A 19,534-nucleotide genomic window follows, 5' to 3' on the forward strand; every position below is an offset into this window, starting at 1 on the left:
ATTTTCTAAACTATTGCTTATCATTTAAATAATAAAAGATATAAAAATTCAATTAATATCTACGTTAAAAATTCAGCTACGTTTTTTTTCTATACTATTGCTTCACTTTAAAAATGCTAATATGCTAACTGATGCTTTTGTTTTAACTATAAGTCCATCACTAACATCTTAGTGCTATTATTGTTATCAAAATTTGAAATAATAATTTATACGATCAAATAAAATATTAAAAAAATAAAATAACATGAGAAATTCAAAGATGTTAAAAGATCCAACTATAACATTAAAACTAATAGTAATACAAAACATGTTCAAATATCTAAATTTATCAATCTACTTAGCCCAACAGATTAAAACATGAAAGTTAAACCACAAACAAAAATTACAGAACATCTATACCTTCAAAAGTTAATAACCCTTAACACATTTACCTAAACGTGGCTACAATCATGTGATGGATACAATGCTTCAATATCTTCTACAAGCTCTTCCTCCATCTCATTCTCGTCTTCATCTAGGGATGGTAATGGTCGGGTTTGGCTCAAAACCCGCTAGGTTTGTACCGGGTTTTGACAAAATATTAATAATCGATTATAAAGATGGTTACCATAATTGACATAAACAAGTTTTAACAAATAATATATTTGGAATATAATATATATATATATATATAATATAATAAGCTATATCGGGTACATTGGGTATATAATCGGGTAAATGGGTTTATGTTATCGGGTAATCGGGTCGGGTAATCGGGTATATTAGAAATCCCAAACCCGCGAAAAATTTCAAAACTAATCCCAAACCCGTCCCAAACCCTAATGGTTCGGGTATTACCCGAACCATTTAAGTCGGGTTTCGGGTTTTCCCATCGGGTTCGGGTTTCATTGCCATCCCTACACGTAACAAAGAGAAAGATAAAATAACATTATATATAAAGTTAGTAACAAAAATATTAAACTTATTACCTTCTAAACCAAACAACCAATCACGTGCGCAAAGTAAAGCCTCGACATTGATGATAGTAGTGAAGCTCGATACTTACTTAGTACTCGACCACCAATACTAAAAGATGATTCTGAAGCAACGGTAGTGATAGGGATGCTCAATATATCCCGAGCCATGAGAGACAATTGAGGATATCTCCCTTGATTCTCTTTCCAATATTGTAACACGTCAAGTTTTTCTTTTCTATCAAGTGAAGGCTCATCCAAATATATGTCTAATTGTGATTTTTCAATCTCAACATTTCTATACTCGCTTTCAAAAGACTCAAATCCATCCAGATCATCTGATGCATCGATACCAATATTCGAACACTCGGCGGTTGAAGAACTTGCTTTTGAAAAAATAGAATACTCCTCATCATATAACTTATGCAAACCATTGAAAATAGGCTCCAATTTCTTTTTGCGTTCTTCATATGCCATGTTAAGTTTTCTAAAACAAAATTCAACAACTTTAAACTTGTATCGCGGATCTAGAACAGCCGCAAAAGACAATATCAAGCTATAACTTTCCCAATACTTATCAAACTTTATTTTCATTTCTTTTGCCATGGCGCTTATCACATTATCAACATTGTCGATCTCTTCTTCAATAAACTTCTGAATTTTCCACACGTTATGAAAATATAAGTTGGAAGTAGGATAAGAGCTACCGAAAAACAAAGTTGTGATATCAAAAAATGGCTTCAAAAATTTTGCGATTGTCTCCACCCTTGTCCATTCCTCATCTGATGGATAAGTCTTGTAACTAGAATCAACTAGTGCTAACCGAGCATAAGCCTTACGGTAGGCCAATGCACTATCGAGCATAAGATATGTAGAATTCCATCTAGTTACAATATCTTGACGCACATGCTTCCCGCACATTAAAGAAAGATGGTGTATACATTCTGCAAACTTATACTTTCTAGCAGCACTTCCTCTAACATATTTTGCTGACTCTCGAACCTTCTCAATGGCTCCTTCAATTACCTTCAGTCCCCTTTGAACAATAAGATTTAAAACGTGTGCACAACAACGCACATGAGTAAATTCTCCTCCACAAACTAAAGCATTATTCAAATGCAAGTGACTACTTAAACGATCTACTAAAACATCATTATTTTTAGCATTATCCAGCGTGATCGTAAAAACCTTTTTCTCAATACCCCATTCTGCTAAAAAATTAATCACGTACTCTGCTAAAAGTTTGCCACTATGTGGAGGTGATATAACTCGAAAGTTTAACACATGTTTTCTTATAACCAAATTCTCATCGATATAATGAGCCGTCAATGCCATATATCCATCTGTCGTGATAGAACTCCATAGATCAGCAGTCAAGCATATTCTACTAGTTACATTTTGTAACTTTTCTTTAAGATTTGTCTTCTCTCTATCATAAATCCTTAAAACATCCGCTTTCGCAGTGTTTCTTGTTATAGGAATCACATCTCCATGTAAAAATCTGTGTAGTTCTCTTGTTGCCTCATGTTCCACATAGCTAAAAGGATAGTTATGTTTAATGATAGTATACGCTACTTTTTCCCTATACATTGCTTGATCTAACAGAGCACTTTTTCTTGGTGGGCCAGGTTCATCAATGTCGAAACACTTAGGTAAATGACGTCTCAAGTTATTTGTTCCCTTGTCAGCCTTATACACCTTTTCACAAACCTTACATTTCCCCTTCCTAACCCCATCTTTTCCAACCGGTAATTTATCAAAATAATTCCAAACTACTGAATGATCCTTACTCGAGTTAAATGAACTAACTTCATCGTCAAACTCAGTGTTACTCGACATAATTTTTGGCTCCTACAAACAAATAATAAAGTTATAGGACGGGACTTGTATAATTCAATTATAGGATTTAAAAAAAACACCAACAAAATTATTGTGCTTGTTAAAATTTTAAGCTAATTCAATACTTGAAAGTTAACCAAAATCAGTTAAATTAGTTTTACCACAATAGCATGAGTTTTTACTTTTTAATAAATCACAGTGGCATTAAACATACAAATTCCTTAGTTAACAATATTGTGTGCACAAATGTATTTTTGACTAATAATCCAATTGACTAATAAATCTTAGTATCGTATACCCTTTCATAGGAATATATAACCCAATTGACTAATAAACCTTAACAATCATAAAATTAATAAGACCAAAGAAGTTTGAACTATAAATAGTTGAATACATTTCCCAAAATCAAAGCAACACAAACTCAACCAAGGGTTCAGAAGCGACGGAGAGGTGCAGCGGCGATGGAAAAATTTTAGTAGATCTACGACGAGAAGAAATAACTAGAGTTGATCGTCGACGATGAGCGGTGACGATGGACTACCGGCGGCGATGAGTGGTGACAATGGATGAGCAGCGGCGATGGCCTTTAGGGTTCTTAAAGAACGTCTGTGAATCATTGAATATGAAGACTCATTCAGAAAAAACTTGATTTACAAATTATCCATCCTGACTCATGATCTTTCTTTTTAGTATCCATTCTGACCCACATGTTTTTCTAACTTTTGAATTTATCCATCTTGACCCCGTGAGAATTATATCATACCCAAAACAACCCATAATTTTTGTATTTGAAGTCCAAAATAACCCAACCTTATGTAGATGGGTCAAGATTGCCACCCTTAATATATATAATCAATACTCAGAAACTTCAAATAACATACATTATAATTGAAAATTTTAAAACACACATCACAATCTTAGTCTTAAAATATTGATATGTAATTTTTTTTTAAGTTGACGTGTTTAACTATAACTTGTAGGGCAAAAATAATAAAACTTAAAAACAAGAAAATAAAACGACTAGATACTTTAGAACAAGTTATGGGTTAACTTTAAAATAACTAAAACTTGTAGGGTTAAAGGTGTAACTTATTTTAAAAAAAAGTAAATAACCTAAATATGTAAACATGAGTCATGAAATGTGTAGACATTGAGAGATCTCTCATCTCCTCTCAAGTTCAAACCTTAAATCCCTAACTATACACTCCATGCCACCGCTTCAATTGATAGAACCTTTGCCATCTTCATCACAATTAAAGATCTTAGTCTGAATCGCCGGAAGATGCTTCGAATCTGACCGGAAGTTACACTGATCCGTTGAAAAATCAGAAAATGCTTCGAATATGGCCGGGAGTTACTTTGAATCCACCGGTTAGCGGCGAAGTGATATGGGATCGAAGGAAGAGAGTGGTGAAAACGGTTTTTATTTCTTTTTTGATTAAAAATTTAAGAGAAAAGAGCATATATCGGTTCACCCGCCAGGTCACCGGGTCCGGGCCAACCGCCGCCCGCAAAACCCGGCCGGGTTTTTAGAAAACAGTCCAAATACCCTGACCCGACCCAGTATCGGTACCGGGTCCCGGTCCGACCAACCGGACCGGGTTTCAAAACACTGATTATAATAAAGGGAAAATTCTCAAAATAGTAATGCATGTTGACCTCTCTATTTTTAACTTTAGTCATCAATTAATCAAGAACCGTCAGATCCAACGGAACTCTTTAAAGAACCGTCGGATCCGACGGTACTCGTTAAAGAACATTCTTGATGACTATATTAGGGACTTAACTAATTGGGGCTAAATAATTGGGACCCCGTGATCAAAGTATTTAAGAACAGGCTATCTAAGTGGAAGTCCAAGGTGCTTTCGATAGGTGGTCGGTTGGTGTTGATTAAATCGGTCTTGGAAAGTTTACCGTCTTACTACTTTGCTTTGTATAAGGCGCCGAATGCGGTCATCTTGAAACTGGAATCATTGGTCAAAAGATTTATGTGGGGCGGTGATGAGGATATTAGAAAAGTTCATTGGGTGGCGTGGGACAAGGTTACTACTTCTAAGAAACATGGGGGGTTGGGTATTTGCCGTTTGGGAGAGAGCAACGATGCGTTTTTATTAAAGTGGCTTTGGCGTTATAGAGTGGAAGAAGATTCTTTGTGGAGACGGGTCATTGATGCTATTCATGGGTCTACGCGACAGTGGGAGACGTATCCTTGTAAAGCTTGTATTCCGGGTACGTGGTCTAGATTGGTTAAGAGTTGCGCAAAAATTAAAGTGGGTGACTCTAGTGGGAGTAATATGATTCGGGGTTTGGTAGGCAATGGTTTGTCTATTAAATTTTGGTTAGACCCATGGGTGGTTAATGTTCCTCTGAAGCATCTTTTTCCAAATCTGTTTAGTCTTGAAGTAAATAAGTGGTGTCATGTTGCTGAAAAAATTGGGGATCATGTTCCGGGTGTATGGAACTGGAGGACGTATCCATCTTCGGCCCAGGAATTTAACGAACTCATTGATTGCCACTCTTTATTAGTGGGCCAGCACACCGTTAATACAAGGGATAAATGGGCTTGGTTTGATACCGGCCCAGTTGACTTTTCAGTCCATGAGGCTAAAATATGGATTAGCAAGAATCGAGTGGGGGAGCAGAGGGATAACATTGAATTTAATTGGTGTAAGTGGGTGCCTTTGAAGTGTAATGTTTTAATGTGGAGGCTTCTCTTAGATAGAATCCCTACTAAAGAGGCGTTGCGAAGAAGGAATATTATCCTCGGTGAGAGTAATTGTGATTTTTGCAGTGAACAGGTTGAGACAGTGGAGCACGTGTTTACCGTTTGTGGTCTGGCGACTGGTGTGTGGTAGGGCATTGCAAATTGGCTTCGGTTACCTCTGATTTTTCTCTTTTCCGTTAAAGACTTGCTCGAAGTGGTTAAGTGCTCGGGTTGGTCGAAAAGTAGGAAAGAGATTTTATACGGGATTGTTGTGGTGACTTGTTGGCGGATATGAAAAGCTAGGAACGAGAGGATTTTTACTCACAATCGTAGAGTTAGTGGCGAATGTCAAATCTTTGAGTTATCTTTGGTTTTGTAGTAGGGGGAAATCGGGGGGAGTGGATTGGAAGGGTTGGAAATCTTTTTCTTTTGATGTTTTGTAACGTTTGACTTAGGGGGGTTCCCGCCTTGGGAGTTCCCCGGTTGATGTGTTTTTTATGAAGTTTGTCTTTCAAAAAAAAAAACTAATTGGGGCTAAAGTTAGAAATGAAGATGTCAACATGGCTATGTTGGGGATTTTCCCTACAATAAAAAAGGCAATTTCACATATACATTATAAATTTATAAAATACTACTTGATACCGAATCCATGATTTTACCAAAGTGACTCAAAATAATTTATCATAATCAAAATAACCCGAATCAAAATATTCAGTTGGCAAGTTTCTCATTTACAATTCTTTAATCAAATATCATAAACAACTGTTAAACAATAGACCTAATAGCCATATTTATAGTATAGTAAACAAGAAAAAGATAAACATGAAATTTGAAATTTAAACAACTAATAATAAAAGATAACCAAATATAAATTTTAAATAAGATATACACATATTAATTTTAAATAATATACATAAACTAACTTATAAATTATAAGATATAGTTAAATGAGAGACCGTATTATGATAGGTATGATGATATCTACTATATATACATGTGTTTTATATGTTTTCATGGTTCTTTATTAAAATTTCGCTAGGAATGAAACCACATATGATTATATTATAGTAGATATCATCATACATATCATAATACGGTCTCTCATTTGTTTTGAATTGAATCTTTCCATCAAATTATGCTTATGTTTGGAGTCGGGTTATTTTTCGGATTTGGGTTCCGAATTCTTGTTGAGTGATGGTTTTGGGTTTGAAAGTGATATTAGAAGATTTTCAGATAGGCTTAGGATCCTCCCACATCACCTATGATCCTCACATACCATTTTTTTCCTATATGGTCGTTTAGCACCTGAATCGTGTTAGTTTGTGTCTGATGTTGTCGGTCATCGTTTATAGTGTCTCGTATAGCCCTATAAAGGTCGTATAGGCCCATATGGGTCGTATAAGCCTATACGGCCGTATAAACATTTTTTTAAAATTATTTTTGATATAGTATATGACTTGCACCATTTTTTAGCAATTTTAAACGTTCTCCTTTTCGACCATTTCATGTGTTGTTTCACTTGTATAGAATAATGTTTTATATTGAAAAGTTAAGTATGATATTTTAGAATATAATAAACTGTCTATATTTACATAACACATTTGGCTAAGTAATTTGTAGTTGTACCCCAATACATTCGTTTAAGATTATATTATGTTACACTTTATAATAGTTGATACACAATAATCAATCAATGATCAAGCAAACAAGAAAACATTTGGCCAAAACATACTGATAAACATATGGTCCACATACATAAAAATAACTAAGTTTTAAATGTGGTCCACATACATAAAGTTCATAATAGTGCACATCAACACATAATGAAAATAAAATAAGAACTACTATGGTGGTGGCCCATGTGGTTGTGGCTCCGGTGATGGTGGTGAGCCAGGTATATCCGGCACATTGGGAACTGGAATGCATTCCTATGTCGCCTTGCAGATCATCTAATCCATCATATACGTGACCCTAGCCTCTGTCAGGCGATTCCTAGCCTCTGTCCGGCGACTGGTATCAACAAGCTCACGTAACATGTGGTCCACGTGTGCCGGGATCGGACATGGTTTAATGACTTAGCGGTGCGCTGCTAGGTGATCCTTATGTGGCTTTGGCACTGGCTCTAGCGATTAACAGTGGTCAAAAGGCTGTTTGAATTTTTCTGCAAACGTAAGACCCATTTTGTTACGCGGACGTTGAGGCGGTAAGTCGAAACGAAATCGGTCGATTTCGGTCACGTGTGTTATGGTATCAAAAGTCAAACTCTGGCATCGGTAAAACCCAAACGTTGTCAATCCCGGGTGTTGAGGCAGTGAGTCTACGCAAATTTGGTTGGTCTCAGTTACGTTTGTTATGGTACCAAAACTCAAACAAAAATAAATACAAAAACAAATTTGGCATTCAGTTGGTTTTGTAACGTTTGTTAAGGTATCAGAATTAAAACAAAATGCGGTGAGTCTACAAGAATTCGGTCGGTTTCCCTCACATTCGATACGGTAGCGGAACTAAAACAAAAAAACAAAATTGTCATTTGATCGATTTCTGTTATGCACATTACGGTGCTGGAACTAAAAAAACACAAAATGCCATCGACCACTAAGGTGCCGCCAAGTGACCCAATCAGTCACTTGCGACACCAAAGTTGTATTTTGTTATATATATAATAATAATTTATCTGAATATCTCTGTAAAAGGATGTTAAAAGTAAGTTTTTTTTTTGGTAAAAATAAAATTTTTGGTTTCACTTAAGTTATATAACCGGTTTGTTCCACCATTACCTATGCTCTAAATAGGTTCGTCGACTTGGGGGTTCATGTTGGATAGATGGGTTTTATTTAAGGTAGAACTTGTCTCGATTTATTTCACTTTAATTTGTTCGGTCATCGGATGGGAAAGTTGGGAATCAGGTAACCAGTTCACTCGACCAAACTTATAGTAGGAGTCCAAGTACCTGTCAATTTAACCCATACATGTATTATTTTATGTCAATTTTGATTGTGGTTGAAACAATGTCCATTTAACCCAAATTCAAATAATATTTTACCTATGCTCATTTTAATTGGTAGCTATATTTTAAAGCTTCTATATCGGATGCACTATGATGACGGATGTCGGATCCAGACTACTATTTGACGGATGACCGATCCAGGTTTATCGCTGGATCGATGTAAGATCGAGACATATTATCTGCGATTAGGCATGGACACGGCCTTGCACATTTGGTACACGTGCAACCCATACCCTTCCCTATGTAAGAGAAGGTTAGGCCCTCAAACATACACACGTTACAGATAATACATATTACAGTACATCTCAGACTCATGATAACCTACTCATCCTTGTTTCTCTCCTCATTTACATATATACAATCCAACAACATCTTGGATGTTATCTCCATCATTACACTCATACCCCTCTCCTTTCTTTTATGTCTATTTATTCAATACGCTGGAAAGACTCACAAAAAACACGCATGATCAACTAATCCTTCACACGCCATACATGTTTCCTAGTCCTCTCATGTGATATCTTACGTTGATTCGGATATCTCCATATATCCGTTTCAACACACTATCATATAATCTATCTATATTCAACAATGAATTTTGTATAACATTAACAACGACAAAAATACCGAATTTCTTTAAGGCGTGAAAGCTTGTCAGGAACAACCCTATAACAGGTTTTGGAACTTGATACGTTTGGGTATTAACCAGAGGTTATATATTATACAACATATACATTTATTATATGTTCTAGAATCCGGTTCGTTTGTTTTGATTGTCATATGCGTCCCTACCCAAAACAGACCCCATTAACACCAACTAGACAAATACGAATGCTATTTGTATCGGTTATCGAATAAATTTTCATTTTTTGCATAAAAATTAAAGCAAACTACTGAAACCTGATTAAATAACCGAATGCCATGCCTACGTCTAAGGTTGGAAATTAACCTAAACCTGACAGGCAACCCCAAACCAAAACTTTTGGGACATGTATTTGGGTATACGGTTAGTTTCAAAGATCTTGGAGGGTATAGTATTATGTGACATCCAATCCGACTACCCGAAACACTGCCTATAAATATTTTCTTTTTATTTTCTTTTGTCCTTGGGTATTAGATCTACTTATTTGCGGATATTTAGGTTTTATATTTCTAACTTTCTTTTATAAAAAAATTAACTGATAATCCTACTCTTCTAATAAAAGAAAATAATTGTGATTCACACCCCAACCTAAGACAGAAACGTCGTGGCGCGATCTGATTGTTCACAGCTCACAAGGTACTATCATACAATTTAAATATGACAATATCTAATTTATTTATTTGAATTCAATAATATACACATCGTCTCAAAGTGATACAAATAAATTAAAAAAAACAAATAAATCAAACTAGTTGTCTTTTTATATATAACCTAAAGCTAATCTATGTGATCTTCAATATTCAATTCAAACCAAAGAATAACCTACAATATGTGTAATAATATATATATTGCCAACAACACATGTTGAGTAAGTTATCACCAGATTTTGATAATAAATATATAATATATAATATATGCAAATCAATATCATGAGTATCAACAATTAAATGAAAAAAATAACTGGTTTCAGTTGACCATGCCTCACAAACGGGCTATGGCTACTATGGCGACATGCTAGAATCAAAACATGCTAGAATCGATGATAGACTTCTCCAAATGCTAAAATTAAACAGATAAGTAAGTAAGTAATTAACAAATAAACATTTAATTGATCAACAACACAATAATCATGATTTGCTAGTATGGATAATATGTAGCATGAAAAATAAGAATAGATACGCATAAAGTCCCCAAAAGTATTTGAAACAGTAAAATAGGGGAGTGATTACTTACCTTGATGATTAAACGAGTCAACCGAGATGCAAAATAAATGAGCAAGGTTATCGCAACAAGTATTCTGATCCAAACAGACATGAGACTTACACACAATAAAATTAGACTAAAAACCGAGAACATAGCCATTGGAATCAATCCAAACGGATGTATAAAACTCCGGTTATGAGATTTTTAATAAATAACCGAGCTGGTACTGACCAGAACCCGAAATGCGAGTCGGGATTCAGGTTTTAATCAGTACACTCAGAATCTTAAAATATATATAAAAGTCTTTTGGCCCAAAAGCTAATTTTGACCAGAAGTAGTAGTAATTAAAAAACCTTTGAAATTGACTTTTATGACCTAAAACGGGTCAGAGTCCAATTGACATGGTAAATCCCCTCAATCTCAGAAATTTATTGTGGTCTTTTGTAATGGAGATAAAAACCTACAATATTTAAGAAGACAACGTACACAAACAAGGATTGGAACTAAAAGAAATTCGTTGCCAACAAGTTTTGAACACCAAAGTCAACTAGTCTTGAATGAAATTGATTAAATCTTGAAGAATTTGATGATGGGGATTGGGATTTCATGGGATATGGGGAAGATGGCTGAAATTTTGTAGTTTTTAGGGTTTAGAGATGTATTTTGATTAAATATTGAGACTTTTAATGCATTTATGAAGTAATCTACTCGATTAAGAAACGAAATAAGCTATTAGGCTATGTGTAGTAGAAGAGCTACAAAATGGGCGACTTGCGCCATGTGGCGCCCAATCAACAAATGATATGTTTTTGTTTTAGGGGTGTAATGGTGTTGTAGCCCCATATATATATATTTGTGTGTGTGTGTGTGTATGAATGTTAACGTACAAATGAAATTAACATGTTAAACGTGAGAATAAAGTAGAGTAATTATATATACATGTAGAGTAATTATGTAATTACATCATAGAGTAATTACATAATTACTCTACTTGTATATATAATTACTCTACTTGATTCTCACGTTTAGCACGTTAATTTCATTTGTATTTGATCCAAACCTTATATATATACACATATCTATACTATATATAATATAGGAGTGAGTGATCTCTTAAATTTTAAGAGGTACATCTCTTGTTGTATATTGTACAAGTAACAATGCATAGAATTTTAAAAAATGTAAGGGTAAAATAGTATTTGCGTATTCAAAAATATATACAATAATGGTTCTTTAGCTTCAATCAAGTTTTGTTAATATATTATATAGTTACATATCCCTCCCCTCTAATTATTAACCAACTACCCCATGACATTTTAACGGCCGTAATTTTTTCACACGTTAATATTTTTTCTAAAAAATTACACCATAAAAATAAGCATTTTATTATCTTTAATTTGAGTATGGTATTGCTATAGTTTATTAATTTAAAAAAAACTAACATGTTACATGATTACCAGTTATTACCGACAATGGGTTGAACATGTTCAACTAATGGTGTGGAACGGGTTAGGGTTGGAACATGTTAATACAAAAAGGGTTAATTTAGTTAATGTCGGGATGAGTTTAGATCGAAAAAGTCATGTCAAAAAGGGTTTCGAGTTAAAACGTTTTCGAGTCGGAACAAGTCCGTAAAAAAATGATTGGATTAAAAGTAATTTATTTGAAATTATTGTACATTTCATCTTTTCTTATTGCTTGTCACCACCTGTTATGTGCGTTCAAGCATCAGTTACGTGGATGACATTATTTATACATACCAGGTTGCTCGCATACATGCATTATGTGGCGCGCTTACTGGAACCGGTTACACGCTCGATGCCACGTTAAATGCGTACCACCGTCAGGTTACGCACGTATCGTTGCGAGGTTACAAACATACTTACACCGGTTGTGTTTGTGCGTATACCGTTGCATCGCTCGGGCAACTGGTTAATATATATATATATATATCTCACACAAACATGCAACAACTATTTCTCCCCCCCCTATCACCCCATTTGTCACTGAGGGGGGAGGGGGTGTTCCATGGCAAAATCGCCCCCCCCCCCCCGGTCGCCTATTAACTGTCTCCCACTACGGACGACCTTATTGAGAAAATCATGTATAATAACTAATAAAATTCAGCTTGGATAACAAGAAAACGAATTGGTATGTTTTAATACATTAATTGACGTATCTTGGATCTTAAGTTTCGTTAATTTAGTCGAAAATAAGAAAGATTTGGCAAAATTAGTCCCTGCACTTCCATAAACACGATTTTTATCGTTTTAAACGATTTTAAGGATTTCTAAGCACTGTTTTACAGGTTCAAAAGTTATTAAAATATAAAATTAGTTGAACCAAGTTAAATACTAATAACTACAAGTTTTTGTTAATACGAAAGATTCGAAATATAATCCCGAGTCAGGTACTCGGGTATACGAATACGAATTAAAATACGAAAACGTTACATGTGACATGTGTCGTTTTGTGGTTAAACCTCACAATTATTTTCCCTCATAAACTAACATATTAATTTACACTAATATATTTCATAGATTTATAATTATTCACTTTCCTTTTACGTACATTCTATTTTTATTATATCTATACATTTTTATAAAAATATATATTAACATATTATATATTACCATATATTCCAAAATATACTTTGTGAAATCCAAATATCGACAACAAATTATAAATCTTATACTATATATATTGTTGAAAATTGTAATGAAAAACAAAACTCGAATATGCTTTCATTTTATGAAAGCAATTTTTTTCATCATTAAATTATAAATATATGCTTATAAGGCAATCAATTTTTTTTAAAATTAATCCATTTATCTATTATTATTATTAGTATTATTATTTATTACTTGCTGTAAATTGTCATATAAATATATGTTTTAAATCTACCCATTTACTTTTTCGGTTAATTTAGTAATTATATATATGTTAGAATGTAATAATAATATATACCAATCACTTTCATATATGACAAAGTTTATCATATTTAATTTCTTGGTTTTTTTTTATCAATGATTGTTTCAGGTTTATGGTGGAACTTAAACTTGATTGTTAAAGGTTAAAAGTTGGTAAATAGATTGTTTGATACAAGTTAACTACATTTTGCTCAAAATTTTACACGTCAAAATTTGTTACAAGTTAATGTTCTTTTTTCCTTCTTTTGGTGAATATATTTATAAAGGTAATGCTCCATCTATATTTAGGTTGAGTGGTTAAAACTATTATTGTATGAGAAGTCTTCTTCTCGAAATTAGTTTATAAACAAAATTTTTTCAATTATACATATATGATACTGAGAATGAAATTTCAAATATAAGGAGTGTTCTAGGGTACGTTTCGCACGTGCATTTTTTTTATTAAGTTCATTTTTTTTTGAAAAAAAATCAATTTATTTACAGATAGTATATATACAAGCATAATTGTAATACATTTTTTCATTTATTTTATATAATTTGCTTTACTTGTTGTAACTTTATAATTTAGAATCATCCCGTGTGCTACACGGGCTCTAAACGAGTTTTTTTTAATAAAGTAACATTTAAATTCAATACCTGATGGGCGACGTGTATTGAGCTGAGAGTATGTGAAAAAACTTTTACAACCGACTATAAGACTAAGATTACCAATATCTCTGTCCCTACTACCGGCCCGCCACCCTTGATAACAAACCTCTCCCGACCACAGTCATCACCAACAGTCGTCATCGTCGATGTTGTCATCGTCTCCATTGCTTCCCTCAACCGTCACCTTCACGGCTTCATTTGTTACTTTGATACTCCTTTTCATTTATTTATTTATGTAATTTTATTCAAAAAAAAAGAAAAATCTAAAACAACTTGTCTTAATCTAAGTTTATTGTGATCAAAACTATTTTGACCCAGTCCACTATGATATTCTTTTTAAACAACTTGTTTTGATTCAAAACCCAGTTTAACTAGTTACCCTACCTGACCGTTTTACGAGGTTTATTGCAATCCAAAGGCTTCTAAATTAAATAGAGGGGTAACACTGCATCTTATTTTCACAGCCCAATATGTCAACATAAACCAAAACCTTAGAAGCTTGACTTTGAATTGAATATGAGCTTAATATATAGGGCCCTGAAATAGATTGGGATTCTCCAATTCAGAGTCCAATTTGGTGGGCAGAAACAGACATGTTACCTTCCAATTTCCAAGTTGTTATGTTACAAAACAAAGTACATACTCCCATATATCCTTAACAAGAAAACCAGAAAATTCTAAACATTTTTCAGGAAATCAAATTTATAGCATAGGATTGAAATTAAATGTCTACATAAATAGTGACCTAATGCTCGGAAGGCTTGAGTTCTCCGGTGAAGACCCAAGTTTGATTCTTACTTGTGTCACTTTTAGTGGATTATGACAATGAATGATTTGCATTAGGCGTTGTGAATTTGAATCCCGTGAGCCCACCCAGGTTTTTGTCTTACCGTGTGTTACGTCAAAGGGTTCTGCTCTTATGGCAGCACGATTGCCAAGTGGCAGCGACGGTATGGTTCCCGAGGGAACATCAAAGCCGAACTTTGAAGCTAGCGTAAGCCCAGTTAAAATAACATAGTGTGGCCAAAGTGGGGCAATAAGACTCTCCGATTTGAAAAATGTACTGAACTAAAATACAAGAAAATCAGTCTTCTTAGAAAAAAAAAGATAGTATCAAACAATATAAATGACATTAAGGTTATGTCATTCCTTTGGGTGTGTAATCGGAACAAGAGATTGGGTATTGACCGGGAGAAGTGGTGTCGTTTTCAATTTAGTTAGTTTTCTAGAAGTTTTTGTTTGGCCTAGGTTTACTTGCGTCTTGTAAGTGTTCCTTTTTTTGGTTTTTTATAAAATTTGGCCTTTCAAAAAAAAAAAAAAAGTATCAAACAATATAAACATATTTTTAAAATAACAAACAGACCCATTTTTTTCGATTGAAAAAGTGTAGAAAACGTGTAAGCGTTGTGCATCCTCCACTTCTCCACATAAGGACACGTTAGGGGTGAAGTGTTGGAAGGAGTCTTACTCTTACTCATATATTAACTATATATAATATATATATCTTTTTTCGATGACATTTCGTTATAGCTTTTTTTTCTACATTTGAAAATGAGTTTAACGTGTATTAGACTGCCAAACTAATGAGTTATTCAAACACACACTTGTTAATCATGCATGTATGCATCATATTGTCTTCCTTGACTCAGTCTTCATCCCATCAATGGCGACACTATTTCTCTTCTTCTTCTTCTTCTTTCTTCTTGTTCTTCCAACTTAAAGCTCATTCTCCTTTATTCTAAGACCTCTCAATTTCTACCTTTTAGTTAGCATTCCATGGCTTCCAATTCCGCCTTCTTAGCCATCCTTGCCACCATCGCCACCTTTTGTCATCACCCTCATCTTCTCCATCATCTACTTCGTTTTCCGGATTGCCTGAAAACGCCCACCCGTCCAACAACCACGCCCCCGCACCCGACCTGATCGCCTCATATCCATCTCCGAGAGCCAGCTGTTTGACCCCTCCTTGAACAAGATCGAGATGGTTGACTTGGTCAACGCTACCCGAAACTTCTCACCCGACCTTATTGTCGGTGACGGGAGTTTCGGGTATGTTTACAAAGCACGCCTCAATACAGGCGTTACTGTCGCTGTCAAGAAGCTCGGCGCCGACGCCTTTCAAGGCGCCCGAGAGTTTCGGGCAGAGATGGAAACTCTCGGTAGTATCCAACACAAAAATATTGTTACTTTTCTCGGGTATTGTAAAACGGGTTCGGATCAGGTATTAATCTATAAGTTTATCGAGAAAGGAAGTGTCGACCAATGGCTTTACGACACGTCATCAGCGGGCCTTGACGTGTCAGCGCGAAGGTCACCGTTATCATGGAGGACTAGAGTGAACATCATTAAAGGAGTAGCAAAAGGGCTAGAATATATGCATAATTTGGAGAAACCTATAATTCATAGGGACATTAAAGTTAGTAATATTCTCTTGGATGCGGATTTCGAAGCTCACATCGCGGATTTCGGGTTAGCTCGAATGATGGAGCACTCGCATTTGCATGTCTCGACGCAAGTAGCGGGGACAATGGGGTACATGCCACCAGAATATTTCCAAGGAGCCACTGCAGCTACGGTCATGGGTGACGTGTACAGCTTTGGGATATTGATGTTTGAGGTTGCCACTGCTAGGCGTCCGAACTTGAAGATCAAGGACGAAACTGGAAACGAGGTTCGGTTTGTTGAATGGGCGATGAGAATGGTGTTACAACACGAGGAAATGAAGCTGTTGGATGGCTGTATATTGGAAGATGATTTAAACGTGTTGGAGGTTTTAGAGTTCTTTAATATTGCTGCGTTTTGTATTGATGAAAGACCTAAAGAACGACCGAGTATGAAAAAAGTTGTTGAATTATTGGATCAAATATATGATGAAACAACAATTTAGTGATTTCATTTGAAATGTCGTAAGTTTCTTTACTTTTTGATTGTAAGTTCCATCATAAAAGAGATGTGTATATGTAAGTGGCATATACTATTGGGATGTGTAGAATTTCAAGCAAATTGATTCAACTCAAATTATAATTTAATACTTCATTATTTGATGTTAAAAACATTGATTTTAGTATGTGACTAACAAAAATGGGATGGTTTCGAAATTAAAGTAATCATGTGTAATTAATACTTGCGATATTATATTATGAACGATGAAACCGTATTCGTGTATTAGAAGATACCATGGTAGATGATAAGCTAAAATATGTAGAAGTACCCACAAACGTTATTTACCATAACAATCAAATAGCAAGATGACAGTCAAGCTAAATTCCAATGGAAGCATAGAAAGGGATCACACAGGTTAAATTTCAATGCAAGAATAGAAAGGGATCAGACGTCACGTAGGAGTCGAAAGAGAAACTATTATTTTGTACATCATGAAGTCAATTTAGTAGATTCAAATGCCTTGTTGAAGTGAAAATAGACATGTGGATTACTTCTATATTAGGCCTAGTCTTATGTTATCAACAAATCCAAACACAAGTAAATATGGCTGAAATGCTATAACCTGATGGCTCGTTTCTCTTTTAACTATATATGTCACAAAGCTCGTAACCACTTCCAACGTGTTCTTTGTGATGTCTTCTACTTTGATTCCAATATCGGCACGAAGAGACACAACATACATTATCGTCAATCGTCAAGACCAATGTTTTCATAACCGGACCGGACACCGAACCGGACGGCCTACCGGTTCAACCGGCCGAACAAAATTGGTCAAAAAATGATGGATCAAGCTTAAAAAATGATTTTTTCAAAAAAAAAAAATATTTTTTTTCTTAAAAAACCGGTTCAACTGGTCCAGTTTTCCGGTTCGACCGGCCGGTTCTCTGTCAGCCGAGCGAACTATGTGAACCGGACCGGTCGGTGGACTGAATCCAGGTCGGACCGGTTCGTCCGGCCGGTCCGGTCCGGTTTCAACAACACTGGTCAAGACGTCAACACCACCCAAACCGGGAGAGCATACTTTAAAGCATCGTACACCTCTTTATAGCAACACCGTTGATTTATTTAACAATTATGTTATTATAAACCATGAAGTAAATAGCTTATTTCAGTTGGGGGTGAGACCATGAGCTATTGAGCTTGATGGTTCAAGTATGATGTAAATTTAAAAATAGAATTAGTGGGTGTGACTTTGCTTGTATTTTTTTCTTTATAAAATAAAACATAAGGTTAAGTAGTTATATATGAAGAGAACCCAACTCAAAAAGCTCCAACTCCAAGTACAATTCAAACTCAAGCACAACTCTAATTTAATTTAGGCATATCTCCAACCAAAGTACTAGTCCAATCCAACTTAAAAAGCTCTAACCCCAAGTACAACTCTAACCCAAGCACAACTCGAATCCAATGGAAGCATGATGCGAGACGCCCAGGCAGATGTGCCCTCAGTCGGAAGGCTTCGGGCGCAACTTGCGTTCAAAAACTTGATGGTTCACGGGATTTTGCAATTCACACCAAGCATCGCATTTTGCTAGGTTCTTCATCGATGCATGAGCTGAGATATCCGTTGCATCCGATGATCCCTGGCCGACATCATTTATGATTGAGACTAGGACGGTATCAGATCGTCTTCGAGCCCTCAACTTTGGTTCTTGATTAATGAAAACATCCTTGGCAAATGTTTTTGTAGTTGTTCGTCTTTCATAATAATATTCATGTGTTCGGGTTAACCAAAAGCCAAGGGACCGTAGCAAGTTTGTCGAACAACGTGCTAACCTTACCGGGCAACATGCTAACCTTACCGGGCATGATTGGTCTCTGTTATCTGCGTATATTACACCGATACACGCTTGATTTTTAAATTTAATTAATTACAAACTTAATCCTAATAGTTATAAACTTATCACTAAGGTGGTCAAGATGCTTGAATATTGTGACTACAATGGTCCTAACCCACTAACGTCGTTTAAATTTTCAGTCAGGTCCATGTAAAATGATAAAACTACCCCACCCGTTTCCTTTCCCACTGATGTGTTGTAAAACACATAGTTTTTCTTGCTAATTTCTATGTCATTTTGCGCTTAAACGTTAACGAATATCGATTGTTTTTGCGTGAATTTACATGTTTGTGTATGTGATAGGTCCCATGTTGAAGAGGGCGAGAAAATGAGTCAAATGAAGAAAGAATCAGCAAAAACGGAGCTCGGATGAAGCCGGTACGCACAAACGAAGTTTAAACGAGTCAGCAGTCGATAAACGAAGACCCAAAGGGCATGGACACGCCGCGAGACCACCTGACCCTTCATGGTCGAAGGTGGCGACGCCCTAGGAGTTCCCTCTGCTGCCCAAGTCAAGGAGCCCGTCTATTTTGTCTTATTATAGGCTGGTCCGACTGGGTTTTTATAAATTAACTTGTTTTACAATTTTAAATGATCTATATGTAGTTTATAAACCCTAGAACGACTGAAGAAACCTACCAGCTACCAACGAGGCATGTGGAACGAAGAATTAAAGAGGAGAAGGTCTCGGTTCGTCGTTTGATTCATTGTTTATCGATTTTTGAATTATTAACGATTTAAGGTTTGTTTTATGTTTTTAAGAGACCAAACAAGTTTATTCAGTTTCTAATGACCATGGTGATTATTATTATTATTCATATTATTT

At 35.3% G+C, this 19,534-nt stretch overlaps 1 non-coding gene and 1 pseudogene across 1 annotated transcript; one reads left to right on the plus strand and one right to left on the minus strand.

Moving 5' to 3' along the window:
• The first annotated feature begins 15,655 nt into the window (after positions 1-15,655).
• On the plus strand, positions 15,656-16,917 carry LOC143529901 (phytosulfokine receptor 2 pseudogene; annotated as a pseudogene).
• A 1,376-nt stretch (positions 16,918-18,293) lies between these two features.
• Positions 18,294-18,449, minus strand: LOC143529926 (5.8S ribosomal RNA). The gene has a single exon (XR_013134755.1). It is a non-coding gene; the product is annotated as a 5.8S ribosomal RNA (ribosomal RNA).
• Positions 18,450-19,534: the final 1,085 nt, after the last annotated feature.

Source organism: Bidens hawaiensis, unplaced genomic scaffold (genome assembly GCF_021521415.1).
Source record: "Bidens hawaiensis isolate Kalapana, Puna unplaced genomic scaffold, B.hawaiensis_p1.1 tig00008762_1, whole genome shotgun sequence".
Classification (NCBI taxonomy): Eukaryota; Viridiplantae; Streptophyta; class Magnoliopsida; order Asterales; family Asteraceae; genus Bidens; species Bidens hawaiensis.